The sequence below is a fragment of the Pinus tabuliformis genome, chromosome 6, assembly GCF_031772625.1.
Source record: "Pinus tabuliformis cultivar Carrire ecotype Pingquan chromosome 6, CPIR1, whole genome shotgun sequence".
Lineage (NCBI taxonomy): Eukaryota > Viridiplantae > Streptophyta > Pinopsida > Pinales > Pinaceae > Pinus > Pinus tabuliformis.
The window spans coordinates 454655018-454671594 of NC_142292.1; the positions used below are offsets into that span (position 1 = coordinate 454655018).

Genomic DNA, 16577 nt, shown 5'->3' on the forward strand with positions numbered 1-16577 from the left:
TTGAGCCAATAATAGTTGAGGAAAGGCCTAAGTATTTGGGTCTTGGCTATGGACAATCTTATGGAGAAAGTTCCAAAGCTGCCATGAAGGAAAATGAAACAGTGCTTAGAAGGAATTTCATTTCAGGTCTTCTACCTCAAAAGTGTAAAGATTGTATTCATGGGGAATGCAATAGATGGAAACATCATTTTTAGGAAGAAGGTGTTCATAAGCATACGTTTGAACCAGAGAGTTGTGGAAACTCTGAAAGCCTTGAAGAGATTGATGGTGTTCCAAAGGGAGCCACTTCTTCATTTGATTCACCTCCTCATGAAGGTAATAAAGGTGAAAAGGAAAGGTATAAATCTGGTTCTAATCATATTCCTTTTGATTATGTTCAACATGGTAAATTTCAATATAAGTATGGGAAAAGAATTGCATGTTCATTTTGTGGTTTGAATAACCATAATGTTTCTAGATGTTGGAAGAGAATGGCCACATACAGGAAACTTTTGAAGGAAAAGAAGCAAAGAGCCAAAGGTCCATTGGACAAGGCAAATCATGCTGTCAAGAAGATGCACATGTGTTGCACTTACTACCATAAGCAAGGACATATCGCTGCAAAATGTTGGATTCTGAATCCAACAATGCTTCCACAAAACTTGAAGAGGGTGGAAAGAGAAAATGGCAGGAATGGAAAGAAAGTTTCCATAAATTATGTGTTTCAAGATGATTCACATGTTGTTGTTGATGTGCAGACAAAGGAAGGACCTTTGAAATGGATTGGTAAGAAATGGTTAGAGTTCTTATCCAATTAAAGTTGCATTTTTTTTTTATGTGAAAATAAATGTATCACATCTATTTGCATTTATTTGTTAATGGAATGCAAATTGCGGGTTTTTACCAAGAAGGTGAATGGAAAAAGTTGAGTAGGAGACTCTCTTTATTGCTGCAACATTATGTTCATTTCAGCTTCGAAAGTACAGTGTACTTAAGCGAAAGTTGAAAGATGAAACCTTATATTTCATTTCAACTTCGAAAGTACAGTGTACTTAAGCGAAAGTTGAAAGATGAAATGCATGCATGAGAATGATGTGCATGAACACAAGGATGCTGATGATTTCCTTGTATTTGAACATGTATGTGTGATTAACTTGAAGGGTTGATTGCTTCGTTTTTTGTTAATGTTGACTAGGAAAAAGTTGATTTGGTCTCCAAGATGGGGAGAATGATGAAGTGTTTCATCTTTGAAAAAGAATCCTAAAGTTCTTTTTCTACATGCGTGACTTGAAGGGTCAATTGTTTTAAAGGCATGTTTTGTTGGCTTGTTATCTAGTCAATCATTTGTATGCAAATGTAAAGACCTGGAGGTGTTCACAAGATGTGAAATCTGTTTCTTTTGATAAAGCAAGAGTTTAGGCCATCCAGTTGTTGTCTGTAATTCTGTTGTTGTTAACAGTTGTTGTTGACAATATGTTAAATAGATACAAATGTGAATTTTTGTGAAGAAGATGTAACTTCACATCTGTTTGAGCCACCTTGGATCAATGATCCAGGAAGAGAAGTTCAAACTACCTTATGTAACCTTCTCAGCAGGAGTTTTGCATGAAGTCAAGGAGAAAGACAGTTCTTAACCGAAGGACAAGCACATCCAGGAAGGAAGTGTTCAAAGGCTTTGGTTCAGAGGCACTATGCAAGGCAAGTGTATGGAGGTTGAAAGAAGAGGGTGTTGTACTCTCATCTACTATTCAGATCAGTATATCAGTATTTTGGGGTCCAAAAGATTCCCAGTGGGGAGGCGTGATCAGAAAATGATCCTCAAGGACTTTCTAAATGCTCAAAAATGAAAGTCAAAGGATGCTCTTGAAAATAGTCTCATTGCATATATCTCTTCATTCTGAATCTAATGCAATTTGAATGGACCAAAAAGGACTCTGGATGAAGGAGTTATTGTAAAAAAAGAAAATTGCCCAATGTCCTTAGAAAAGGAGGCATTTTCTTGTTAAAATGGGACTTAAGGGGTCCTTAAGAAAATTGCATCGCAAATGCAAAAGGGAGGACTTAAACGGAGGCAGAAGGACTCTCCGATTGCGATCTCCGATATATCGCATCGGAGGAAGGCCTTCGTGTGGCATCGGAACCCTGGGTAAGCCGAAATGCGATATGCCGATATTGCGACGAGCAATGTGCGACTTGCGATCAACAGATCGGCGATCGGCACAGTTGAAAGGAAGTGGTATAGACCTCGGGCCGTTGCAACTTGCGATATGCGATGCACCGATATCGACGATCGGCGAATGGGATCGCAACCATGTAAAGGGGTCGTTGACATGTGACAATGCGATATGTCGATATGCGACAACGCCGGCATGTGATTGCAATAGCGCGATCGACGATCGACAATCGGGATCGCAACAATACAAAGGGGCTCCTGCTTGTTGCGATTGTGATAAGTGATCAAAGGATGGACCCGAGAGGATTATAGGGGTGATTGAACTTTATTTGAGTTCTACCTAAAGGCTCATGATGTGTTTTTCATGAGTTTTCCTGTGTGTTTCTGTTATGCTGCTATTTTCGGAATGTAGGCAAAAGAACAGCTGACTGTGTCATTCCATTGGAAACAGTCCATCGCACCTATGCCATGCTGTAAGCGGGCGTTTTGTAACAGGAATGTGTTATGTAACGCGCAGAGCCATAGAGCCAGAGAGCCAGACGCAGAGCCACAGAGCCAGTGAGCCAGAGGTTCAATCGAAGAGACGCAAAGCCGCAGAGGAATGATTGCACAAAGAAGAATGGAGGGAAGCCACAGAGTTGGAGGATTCCTCAAAAGCCAGAGAGCCAAGCGAGACAGGGGGACTCTCTCCCTCCGAAGAGCTCTCATAAGGACTCAGAAGCAAGAGCGCTGAAGGCCAGAGAGCCAAAGCCAAGAGCCAGAGCCGAGAGCTAAAGCCAAGAGCCGAGAGCCGAGAGCTAGAGCCAAGAGTCGAGAGCCAAGAGTCGAGAGCCGAGAGCCAGAGCCAAGAGTCGAGAGTCGAGAGCCGAGAGCCAGAGAGCCAAATAGCCAGGGATAAAGATGGCATTCTAAGCCCATTGGTTCAGTTGTAAACCTATGGAGTTGAGTGTGGAACTTGTAAAAGAATTTAAGCCATAATCCCAAAGAGCCTAGTTGAGTTGACTAGAGCTCACAGAGACGTAGCCCAAGAGGTTTGGGTGAACTCCTAATTATATTGTTGTTATGTGTATGATGTTTATTTGTTGCACTGTTTCACTGTTACATGTTGCATATCAGTTTAAGCAAATAAACTTAAGGCAATTAAGCAGTTAAAGGCAAACACAAGCGTACACCTATTTCAAGTTCTTTTAATTCCACAAATTATCAATATAAGCCTAGATCTTGGGAATATATAAGCTTTGGAGTGGGAAAGGTTCTTGTAAGCATGACAAGAAGCCTGTAGTGCCCCATTTCAGATCAAGAAAACATACATGCAACTCAATACCTGCAATCAAATATGATGTAGTTTCTGATCCTGATGCCCTCTTGCACTTTCTTGCTCTTCCTTTTCCTTATTGCTCTAAGAATCCAAGTATGCCACACTCACCAAGAGTGCTCCAAGAAAACTTTAAGTTTCCAAGAGTACGAGAGAGAGAGAGAATAATGAGAGAGCTCCAAAACTAAACCAACAAAAATTTACCAACTGATCTTCAGAAGCCTTTTTATGAATGAGGCCTCTATTTTCTTTATTTTCCTTTAATTTCCTCCTCACATGCAACCTGTGACCTTTCACCTCCCTTTTCTCCTAATTTACATTATTTTTATAAATAAATGTGCCAAAAATGTCATTTTGCCTTTCCAAAGCCTTAACCATTGCCTTTGCCAATTTTCTTAGCCACAAACAATCACAAGTGATCCCCATCACTAGGATTTTGCCCAGCGTTCAACTTGGGATAAGTGTCCCATCAACCGTGTTTATTATTTTTGCTTTATTTACTTTTATTACATGGAATTTTCACCAGGGTTGTTACAGGTACTAAATGTAATGGTGATGATGTGTAGATACAACTGATTTTCAATGGTGCTTAGATTCATCATCCTTGTCATGTGGAAGAGTATCCTTTTATCTATAAGCCATTTGTAAATAGAGCTCTTTGTAACCACAAGTATTCACATATTCCAAATCCATCTGTCATTTTCATGGTCAATCTCTTCTTTAGTGGTAATTTTTGAATTTAACAAAGCTATATTAGCCAGTATTTCATGGTTCTCTTCTTCTTGAGACACCAAATACAATTGCAACAGTGCACCAAACCATTGTTTTTAGATTGAGAAAATTGGGATAATGATGTTCAGATTTTGTCACAGACGATAGCCTCCCTAAAGAAGCCAAAATTGTTTTTCACTCCTTGGAACTGAATTGGGCAGATGTCATGGACACAAAGCGTATGGAAATCACACCTCTCAAAGGTGCCACAATGAACAAGGTCTTTCAGTGTAACTAGAAGACACGGAAGGGGAAAAAGCTTAGGAAGGCCCTGGCTCAAATCTATGGAGAGGGCATGGATTTCTTCTTCAATAGGGAAGCTTAGATTCAAACATTCTAGTACATATCGTGGCCTGGGCAAGGGAAACGTCTGTTGGGTCAGTTTCCAGAGGGTCGTATCGAGGAGTTTCTCAACACAAGGGTAATTTTATTTATTTAGTTCTTTTTCTAGAATTGCAGGTGTTTTAATTACTATTTTTTCTCTCAAATTTTAGCCATTTTGGGTTGTTTGGAATCTCAATGGTAGGTGCTGACATTTATGGATTTTTACAAGACACAAATTCCCTCTTCATTTCATCTTATTTCTTATGTGTATCCATTAAAGGGTTTTGAAAGATTTTGTATAATATTAATGTTTTGATGCCTTTGATATGCATATCCTTTAGTGAATTTAGATGATAATTTTTTGGTATATGTATTGTAGACTGATCCATAATGGTGTTGCATTGCAAACAAGACAGGAGATCGAGAACACTATACAAATACATTTAAAACCCATAATATCTCTGTAATGTTACAGATTGAAAAAAAAAGTGATGGCATTGAAGATCTCTGCAATAGTGATGCCTATTTTCCTTGAATTCGCATTTCCATCAAATCCAAAATGAAAATTTTGAAAAATATAAGTTCATGCCTCTACCTTGCAAGGACTCTAAGAATTTTTCACTCTGCTACATTGTTATAGCAATGGAAAACAATCATTCCCAATGTGGCCATGATGACCTTAATACCAAAATATGTAACACAATGATTATTAGGAAGATTTTAATGTCTTGTTTCTCTATTTAGTGTGTCTCTCAGTGGCTTCATCTAAAAACATAATCATCACCATTGTTGCATTGACTATGGTTGGTCCTTTTGAGTGTTCACCTTCCATAGGACAGTTGGAAATCTATAATTATGGAAGTGCCAAAGATAAATCACGTTATCACTATATAATTTTAATTTGAAATAGAACTCACATATATTATCTACAGATCAACGTGCAAGTTCATATTTGCATAACATCTTGAAGTGAATTAATCATAAATTACTTTGTTGTAGCAACATGGATCATTTTTTTCTTTGCGATAAGTTTTTTTAATCACTTTATTCAATCAACTGCTTGAAATTGTTGCATCATGATAGGTGAGTAAGCCATTTTCATTGAGCTCATAGTTCCATTATGGGAATATAGTGCATAATTTAGTAATTATGTCAATATTAATAGAAATTCTTAATTAATCATATATTTTGTTTTTCCATACAATAAACTGAAATTCTTGAGCTGGCTATCATTTTTAAGTAGGGAATCAATATACCCTAAGAAAGGGACGAGGCATGTTTGGGGCACTACCCAGTCCATATCTCTTTTCCATAACATAAAGATAACAACCACTCCCCAAAATCCAATCCCCATTCCCATGCCCAATGCTATCAATGATATATTTTCATCTATGTGACTTAACCATCATAAGGCTTACATTACCACTCTTACTAGCATTATCACCTTGCCTTACTTGTCTTTCATTTTCATTCCATGAATCTAAAGGAAAACCCCATAAGCACTTGTTGTTTTGAAATGAAGTTACATTGAACTAGGGAATTGTGTCCCAGTTGGGATTTTCCCACATAAGATGTTTGATGATTAAACATCTAAAACACGAAACTCATGTAATTTAGAAAGCTCCTCGGGAATTGGTCCACTCAAATTATTATGGGCTAAATCCAACTACTCCAAAGTAGATACTTGACTAAGAGTTGTAGGTATTCTCCCTTTCAATTGATTCCAAGATAAATCAACAACCGCAGATGGCTCATACTACCTATGCTTGTGGGAATTTTCCCAGTAAGATTATTGTGAGACAAATTAAATATATCGTTTGTAGGCAAAAGATATGATGACATATACTCATATGACTTAGATGTTGTCAATGTCAAGCCTTTATTGTTCATCCATTTCACTTGCAAGACTTCATTGTTGCCAAAGTAGGGATATTTAGTGTCTGCAACCACTTTGAGACAACCTTGTGTCAAGCAAAAACATGGTATTATGTAATCTTTTTAGATTAATTTGACGTCCTTTTTGTAAATTAATAGTTTGTTTATGGAAAATGTTAAGTACATTGAAAACCTGTCAAATTGCAAGCAAGAGTTAAAAGTAATTCTTTCTTAATTACTTTAATTATCTTTGAGTGGATTATAGTATTGATAAACTTTGAAACCAAAGACACATTTTATTTTGCAAATATTGACATCACAAAGTATACATGTTACACAATGTTTTGGAATGCAAAACTTCACCCTTACACTTTTCAAACTCTAGTTAATTGCTTCCACCTTCATCAATACCACTCTTACTTGTGTACCCCTCACCTTTACCCCATGAGATGCAATTGCTAGTTATAAACTCCCCTGTTAGAAAGATAATCATAAGTATACTTAAGGCTGAATCTCTTCCCGTTACTCTAAAGAACGGATATTCTCTGACATTCGGTGCAACATTATTACTTAAAGATACGTTTTCATATCTTCTTGTTTAAACAAAACTGGCGTAAAATCCAGTGCTGTTTCCATTAGTTGCACGTTACGTTGCTCCGAATGTTCCACGCTAAAATTCCTGCAAACCCGTTGACCTGTGTTAAAGTGAGCTGTCTGTCTGGCTTGATCTTGTAATTTTGTTTCCTCATTATGGAATTCAATTCAAGACTTTCTGCGTTTGCATATGGATTTTTAATCAAATACTCAGAGCAGGGTACTCACCTTATTGATAGAGATTTATTTGATACGAATTGAATAACAACCATCACAAAACCATAACAGCAGCGAAAATGTATTTGCTGAGCTGATGTTTCGTACTCATTTTAAAAGGTTTACCATTAGTACTTCTCAAACACAAGCCAATGCCAATGGTTTGCCTTTGATCGATGTCAGAATATTGTGTAAACAGGGTTGCTTGAATGAAGCCCTGAATATTTTACGCTTCACTGACAACTCTGCGGATTCTTCTACATACGTTTCTCTGTTGGAGGCTTGCATTCGGGACAAAGCTTTACCAGAAGCCAAAATAGTACACGCTCACATTAATCAGATCGGAATTAAAGCAGACAGTCTTTTACATAATGCACTTGTTAAAATGTATGTTAAGTGCGAAAAGCTGGCAGACGCTCGCAGAGTTTTCAACCGAATGCCTCAACGAGATGAGTGCTCGTGGACTCTTATGATGGCAGCCTATGCAAGGCATGGGTTTCCTGAAGAGGCATTGTCATTGTTTCACCAAATGAAACAAGAGGGCGTCCATCCTGATCAGTTTACCTTTTCCAGTGTTCTTCCAGCATGTGCCGAGTTGGCGTCTCTTGAACACGGGAAGCAGATCCATAAAGAAATAATAGAACGTGGTTATCACTCCAATGTGTTTGTAATGAGTGCCCTTGTAGATATGTATGCCAAATGTGGATGTTTAGAGAAAGCACGTGAAGTGTTTGACAATATGCCAGAAAGGAATGTGGTCTCCTGGACCGCCATGATTGCAGCTTATTCAAGGCAGGGGCTTCCTGAAAAGGCATTGGCTCTGTTCCGCCAAATGCGAGAAACAAGCGTCCAAGCCAATAGCTTGACCTTCACCAATGTTGTTCAAGCATGTGCCAGTTTGGCGTCTCTGGAAAAGGCTTTTGAGATCCATGAAGAAATAATACGAGATGGATTTCAGTCTGATGTAGTTGTCATTAGTGCCCTTGTTGACATGTATGCGAAGTGTGGGAGTATAGAGACTGCACGCATTATGTTTGACAAAATATCTAAACCGGATGTTGTTTCCTGGACAGTGATGATCGCAGGATATGCACAAGCCGGGCATCTCAGTGAGGCCCTAAAGTTCTTCGAGAAAATGCCTCAAAGAGATATATTCTCATGGACAGCGATGATTTCAGGATATGCACAGAATGGGCTTGTTGATGAAGCTTTGAAACTCTTCAATGAGATGCCCGAGAGAAATGTGGTATCATGGAATGCAATGATTGCAGGATTTGCACAGAATGGCCGCATTGGTGAAGCCCTGAAACTCTTTAAGGAAATGCCCCAGCTTAATGTGGCCTCATGGAATGCAATGATTGCAGGTTTTGCACAGAATGGGTTTGTTAGGGAAGCCACGAATCTATTTATGGAAATGCCTAAAAAAAATTTGGTTTCATGGAATGCAATGCTTGCAGGATTTGCACAGAATGGCTATCTTGAGGAGGCTCTCAAACTCTTTAAGCAAATACCACATACAACTACTCTATCGTGGAATATAATGATTGCAGGGTATATGCAGAATGGGCTTGTTGATGAGGCTCGGGAGCTCTTCCAAGAAACACCCCAAAGAGATGTATTCTCCTGGACAGCAATGGTTTCAGGACTTGCACAGAATGGGCTCACTGATGAAGCCCTGAAACTCTTCAAGGAAATGCCTCATCGAACTGTAGTAGCATGGAATGCAATGATTGCAGGATTTGCACAGAATGGGCATGGTGAGGAAGCCCAGAAGCTCTTTCAACAAATGCAATTGACAGGTGTGACGCCAGATTCAAAAACCTTTGCTAGTATTCTTCCTACGTTTGCCAACTTGGCAGCTCTGGAGCTGGGTAGGGAGATCCATGGGAAAATAATTAGAAGCGGATGTCAGTCTGAAGTTGTAGTCGTGAATGCCCTAATAGACATGTATGCAAAATGTGGTAGCACAATGAAGGCACGCCAATTGTTTGACAAAATGTATCAACGAAATGTTGTCTCTTGGACAGCAATGATTGCAGGATATGCTATGCAAGGCTTAGCTGAGGAAGCCCTCAAACTATTTGAAAAAATGAAACAATCAGGGATGAACCCAAACAGTGTCACCTTAGTTTGTGTCCTATCTGCATGCAGCCATGCAGGTTTAGTAGATGAGGGCTATTATCACTTCAAATCCATAAGTGAGAATTATCATATAACACCTATAATGGAACATTATAGCTGCATGGTTGACCTTCTTGGTCGTGCTGGCCACCTCCATGAAGCACAAGAATTTATCAACAACATGCCAATAACACCTGATGCTGCTGTGTGGAGTTGTTTACTTAGTGCCTGTAGGATGCATAACAATTTACAATTGGGAGAATACACAGCAGAACGAATTTTTCAGTTGGGCTGTAAAGATGCTGCACCTTATGTGCTTCTATCCAACATCTATGCTACAGCTGGCAGGTGGGATGACATTAAAAGAGTAAGGAAATTGATGAGAGTTAGAGGCATAAAAAAAACACCTGGTTGCAGTTGGATTGAGATCAATAAACATGTACATGCTTTCCTGGTAGGGGACAAGTCACACCCACAAATGCAAAAGATCTATCTAGAGTTGGAGAGATTGTCAAAGGAGATGAAGGAGGCAGGGTATGTTCCTAGTACTAGGTTTGTGATGAATGATGTGGAGGAGGGAGAGAACATTTTGTGCCACAACATTGAGAAGCCAACAAATACATTTGAGCTTATTGACAATGTCACTTTGCAATCAATTTCATTTCCACAATTATTGCATCAAAACTTGTTATGAGGGTCCCAATTGTTACCATCGTCGCAAGGATGGGCAATGTTTTTCTCTGGATTAGTTTTGAGGCTAAGTGCGGCACCATAAACATAACCTCGCATTATATGAATCCTAGGCATGTTGTCAATCTTGCACTAGTAACATGCAACCGGGTTGTATTTTCTGCTTGATGCATGATGGTCTCTTAACAGTTTGCATTGTTTCTAAACATATCTTAACTTGAATTTTGTTATATATGCTTTATGACATGATTGTTGATTTATGGCATTTTTAAAATACTGAAAATTGCTGAATCCAAATGCTTGCATATTAATTATGCTAATTAGAGTAATAATAGGTTAGAGGAATGGTTATATATATGAACAGAACTCATTAGACACTACCAAAATGGGGTCATATGCTCTTTGCTTACTGCTACTTCTTTTTCTAAAGCCACCACTCTTTTCATCCAATTCCATGGGCTAGTGATAGCAGATGATTTCTTCTTGTGTGAACACCCTGATTGACTGTTTATTAGACTTATCTCCAAGGCCTTTTGAGATATTTGATTTATTCTTGGCATCTTTACCTAATGCCATAGGGGTTTTAATAAGAAGGCAGGCGTACTTTTACTACTGGATGATCTATTTGTTAGGCGTGATTGCCCCTGTTGTTTACTCATCATTGTTTCTATGCATTGTCAACTGTCTGAGAGATGGTAGGGTGCATGCATCCTGCATGTGGTTTGTCTCAAAAAAGCACGTTCTTGCAACTGTCTCTAGAAGGAAATGGATGATTTCCATTGCTTCCAACCTTCGTATCTTGGATGGCTTGGATCCTTTTGACATGGATCAAAGGTGCCTAGTGACTATCATATATACTAATGCTCCTTTCTTGTTTTCCCATCTTATTTACATGACGGGGAAACTCTACTCCTTTCTCTATGAGACTGAGGAAAATGTTTTGACAGGATATTGGTGAATGTTGAATGCAGAGTTCTATTGGGAGGTTATCTGTTGCGTATTTGAAGAAGGGTATAAGTTCGAATAGCAAACAAAAGTGTTCTATTAGAGAACTCAGTTTGAATAGCAAAGAAAAGTGTTTTATTAGAGAACTCCCTGCTAAATGTCCATGTTTGTAGCTCAGGTAAGTACTTTTGCATGGGCCTAAGTGTCTAGGCATGTGGAAGTCACCAAAGATTTCTTTAGAACACTTGCTCTAGTGTGAGCAAGTTGCTAATGTAACTTAGTGTAAGTTTTTAACTTACGAAAAGTACATAATTATTATGTTGGCTTATTGAGCTAAAGTAAACTTAGGAAAAGTAAAGTAAATTACTTTAGTGATTATGTTTTAATCTCATCCATTGGTTTCAAGTGAGGCAAGATTTAATCTGAGGCGTCAATCACTTTGGGGATTATGGTTAGGAGTTTAGCTTAATGTAAAGTTATAAAAGCAAGGCTATAGAAAAGGAGAAGACACACTACAATAGCACAAGATTGAGAGAGGCATCTTAGTGAGCAGTGTGTTGGGTCTGAGGGAGTGTGGAGAAGCAAAAGCAACTAGGTGTGTAGGTGCAAGATTCAGGCTATGAACGGGCCAATCACAGAGGGAGAAACTAGGTCTGTTTCAAGTAGTGCCACAAAGCAGAGGATCGTGCCACGGGCAGAGTGCCACATTAGGCATGATCAATTAATTGAAGGATGCAGTGGCCAGCCAAAGTCACTAGTCAGGGGATCTGTTGTGACAAGCACGAGTTGATAGTGGCCAACAGAGCATGGTATGAAGGACAATACCAGCAGGGTTTGCCAATAGGACTGGTAGAGGCTAGCCCTCAGAGGAAGAGAGGGAGACTGTACCAGTCGAGGGTATGGCAGTAGATTTTGTGGATGTTTCAAAGGACCAAGACAAATCCATAAGGAAGATCCTAGTCAATCTATAAACCAACATATTGCTTGAGGGTGCTAGAAGGACTTAACATAGGGAGAAGCAGAGTAGTGATAGAGAACAATGAGGAGGTAGCTCCGAAGGTTGAGTAACTTAGAGGGAGTCAACCTTTAGGTTTGGGGGGGGGAGACGAGGGGGGAATGGACAGATTCCCCCAAATTTGACAAGAAGGTACATGATGTTTAGGAGTAGGAGTCTTTTAGGAACAAGTTCACAAGGAGCGGGTATTCAAGGATGATGGTTGGAAACACTTCCAGTTTAGATGGAGCAACCAAGGTAGTGGATGTAGGATCGAAGTCAGTCCTAGGTGGCAAAAGTAATTGCCTTGCTAAGAGGGAGTGTTGATGTTTGTAGCTTAGGCAAGTACTTCTACACCGACCTAAGTGTCCAGGGATGCAAAAGTCACCCAAGATCTCCTTAGAACACTTGTTCTAGTGTGAGCAAGTTGCTAATGTAATTTAGCCTAGGTTTTTAACTTAGGAAAAGCACATAATTCTTATTTTGGCTTACTGGGCTAAAAAATCTTAGGAAAAGTAAAGTAAATAGTGATTATGTTTTAATCTCAACTGTTGATCTCAAGTGAAGTGAAATCTAATCTCAGTTGTCAATCGCTTTGAAGATTAGGGTTAAGTAATTAGCTCAATGTAAAGTTATAAATGCAAAGCTATGGAGAAGGAGAAGACATTACAACAACACAAGAATGAAAGAGGCATCTCAGTGAGTGGTGTGTTGGGTCCAAGGGAGTGCAAAGAGGCTGGAGATCAAGATTTGCAGAGAAGATTGAGCACCAATCTAGGGAAAATCTGCCGGATCAGATCCAAATTTATTTTGTATTCTGTATTTGCTCAGTTGGGCCATTGTCCCAGGACGAAAATCCAAGTAGGTTTTGAATCATTGTTAATTATAAAGTGATTTGATTAGGTAGAATCTATGTGTCGTGTTTTTTATGAGATTGGTTATTTTTGCTTCTGCTAACAAAGTTAAGAATCTAGTTGTGTAAATTATTTTGTAGATCTGCGTTCTGCTAGGTTAATGATTTTCCGAGTGCTAGGTTTAACGAAAATTTAACACTAAGTTGTTTGGATTCAAGCCTTTTTGGAGTCATTGATTTTGAACTTGTGAAACTACGAGATTTGCAAAGATGTGGTTGTAATTTTTCTAGATTGGGGTGGACTGACTTTTGGGGGCTATGATCTAAAGTCTCAAGTAGGATTTTCCTTCTTTGAATTAATGGATTGCAAGATTTGAAGTCAAGTCTCTGCATTTGTAGTTTCAATATTGGGAGGGGTGGTGGGGGTGTGTTGAGGGTTCAAATTTCTTTGTCTCAAGAGGAGGGGTCAATACCCATAGATGAGGCCCAATTAGATCCTTCCCTATTTGCTTTAGTATGACCCTTGGGGATAGGGTTTGGAAACCCTCACTTGATGGGCCTTGTAGATTGTTATGATATTCTAGTGTGCTTCTATTTAAGTTTTTTCAACTGATAAAGTACAAAGAGTAAATACAGTTGGTTAATTGCAAGTAACTATTCTAACACCTTAAAGAAACAAAATATGCGATCTTATGGAAAGTCACCCAAGATAGCTTAGATGAAATAACCACAATCACATTTATGTGAAAGAGGATATTTACTTATGAAAGAGCAACTATATATGAAGCAAGAAAACAAAATAATTCTTTATATTCTCACCCATCAAGTACTATATAAAATTCACTAGATCTTGTCAAGCGCAAACCACATGCAAATAAGAATAATCTATAGCATCGTTAGTAATTCTTACTTGAAGCATTAGACATCACAAACACCAGTGTCGATAACATCATCGATTTTTCGGTGATGTGCTGAAAAAATGCAATTTTTTTGGCCAGCCGATTTTTCGGCCTAAAAAAATCATGATACTTATCGATTTTGCTGATTTCCCCCCTTTTTGGCAATTTTTGTTGACTTTGATTTTTTCTAATTTTGAAAAAATGAAAATATTTTTTTTTTTTTTCTCACATTTTGCTGATTTTTGCCAATTTTTTTCCCGATGTCTCTAAGATGTTTTTCGTGCCCTTGCCAATTTTTTTCTGAAGCCCATGTTATCAACATTGGCAAAAACAATCCACAATTGTAATACTTCAATCAAGATCTTGCAAGAATCAACCCTTTCAAAGCTTCTAAATTAACTTCAAAAATAGTTTTGCAGATACAAACAAAAATGCATCCTCGGGCACCCCTCTCTTTAGAATGGTTCCCCCTTTTATTTACAATTATTACTAAAAATAGAGATGTGATATGTAACTTATCAATTGGATAAGAATTGCTATTACTCTAGTGATTTAAGAGTTTTTGCCTTCATGTGTTTGTCATCTAAAGTGTTCCACGGTTCAAAACACTTCACATTTGTGCCCATAAGGAAATTTGTGTTGATCCATCAAAATACTCGAGTTATCGTTGCTTTCCTTGAATTGTCAAGTGTATTTATCAATTCTAGGCACCAATTGCTCCAATTTATCTATAGTTCTTATCTCATTAACAATGAACATCTGTAAATGTCCTCATTCAACTGAAGTGGTATGCTCAATGTTCTACCAATGCTCATTCACAATCCGCTTGAAATCTGCCACAACTTATTGAAATGGTCGAAAATTCTCTGGTGACCCAAATGATGGCAAGTGGAGATCAAACATTATCTTATTTATTTTGTTCCTAAGTCCCTTAACATGCATCCCACTCTTCATTCATCTATTTAGTTGGTTCTAGTGCCAACTTCACTGATCCAGGTGGATATTGGTGGCCACCTTCTTATTCCACTTGGACCCCCAACATTGTCTCTTTCAGTGTTTCAGTTTCCTTAATTGTAGCACAATTTACTATTTTTGGCAGTTTTTTGGGCCCTAAACCCCCGAAGCCGTTTTGAGGCCCTAAACAACATTTTTGGAGAAATAGAGAAATTGGAAAAGTCCCAAACGAATTAATCAATTAGTTTTTGGCTTAGTCTTCGAGATCTTCGAAACAAGGTATTATGATAGCCAAACAGAGATTGTATGCCAAAGTTATGACCTTGTGAAATTGATGTACCAATTTACCTAAACGGGGCCCACATTTTTGGCGCTTCATCTCCCAGGGTTAAGTTTTTGGATGTTCAGTGTTTCCCATTGTTTCTCAATAATAAATAGGCCTTGGAGCCTCATTGTGACACAGTTCAGAGGCATGTAGGTGCCACATACCTTCTCAGAGATAAGCTACCATTGTCCGAGCTAGTTTATTTCCATTTTGTTTGTAAGCATATTTCAGTGTCAACTTCAGCACATTGGCGCAATAAGAAAGATATAGCATATCAAATCACTAGGAAGGAAGAAGAACGAGTAATTAAGATGAAAAGATACAGACAGATTTGGATATGACGTGGACATTGTATTTTTTTAAAACTTTATATTGTCTTCTCACCATTTCTTCCAACTTTTTTTTATATGTATGGTGCATTAGTGTATTCCTTATGCCATCAATTTTTGACATATTCAGCAAACATGTCTGCCATAATATGTTTAGAGATGGATTCCATCAAACAGTATGATCTCCCAATCAAGGCCAAAGACATTTAGTCCACGGCCAAAGTTTCCCTAAAGTGCATTTATCATAAAGTGGAAAATAAACCTAATCCTTGCTACTAGTGCAAGGTCAGGGAAAAGTCATTGGACTTGTTATTGTAGAAGAAGCCTATGCTTTTAGCTTGCTTCAGTTAGCATCACCAATCCAAGGCCATGTTTCACATTGATTGTTTTCAATGGAGTTTTGTTTCACATTGATTGTTTTCATTGGAGTTTTGTAAGTTTTCACACTGCAGTTATTGTTCTTGGGGAGAGAGATTTGCATACTTCAGGCTTGGAATTATAGGCTGCTGGTTTTACCACACTTATGGCTGATGAATGGCGAATAATAGAAGCAGCAAAATTCACTATGGCAGCAGGCACTATCTCAATAGATGTTGTAGTTGCAGAGAGCATGGAAGATTTATAACTTTGATCAGATCAAGGCTGGTAGGGAATGCCCAATACTGTGTGTGGGAATGCCTGATGGGCTTTAGCTTAGCCATAGTTGAAACCCCAAAAACTTTTCTTGCCTCGCCCCTGGGCTATGGTCATGGTCAATGTTGATGGTGCTAGAAAAATAATGATTTCTACTCAATATTTGTCACCTACCAGCTCCCATTCAAAAGTCGCTGTCTGCAGCTGACATTCAGCAATGGTTGTATTTCATATTTGAATTTTCTGAACCAAAAAACTTTAAGGCTCATTCAAAATGATGTACATGTCCAAGTTTGTTTAGAAGCTTCTGCAGCAAAGGTTTGTTATAAAACAACCCTTTGTGATGCAAACCAGAGAAGCAACGCCAATCACAGTCTATTGAAATAGTTTATGGCATTAACATCAGTTTAAGTAAAACGAGATTTAGGTGGTTTGATTGGCAGTTAAAAATCCAAGGCTTTCAACTTCGGCACATTGACACAAGAAAAAAGAAATAGCATATCAAATCAATAGGAACGAGGAAGAATGAGTAATTAAGATGAAAAGATACAGACAGATTTGGATATGATGTGGACATTGTATTTCTT

The 16577-nt window shown here is 38.4% G+C and overlaps 1 pseudogene; it reads left to right on the forward strand.

The window, feature by feature from the left end:
* Window positions 1-6944: 6944 nt before the first annotated feature.
* Window positions 6945-10230, forward strand: LOC149259264 (uncharacterized; annotated as a pseudogene).
* Window positions 10231-16577: the final 6347 nt, after the last annotated feature.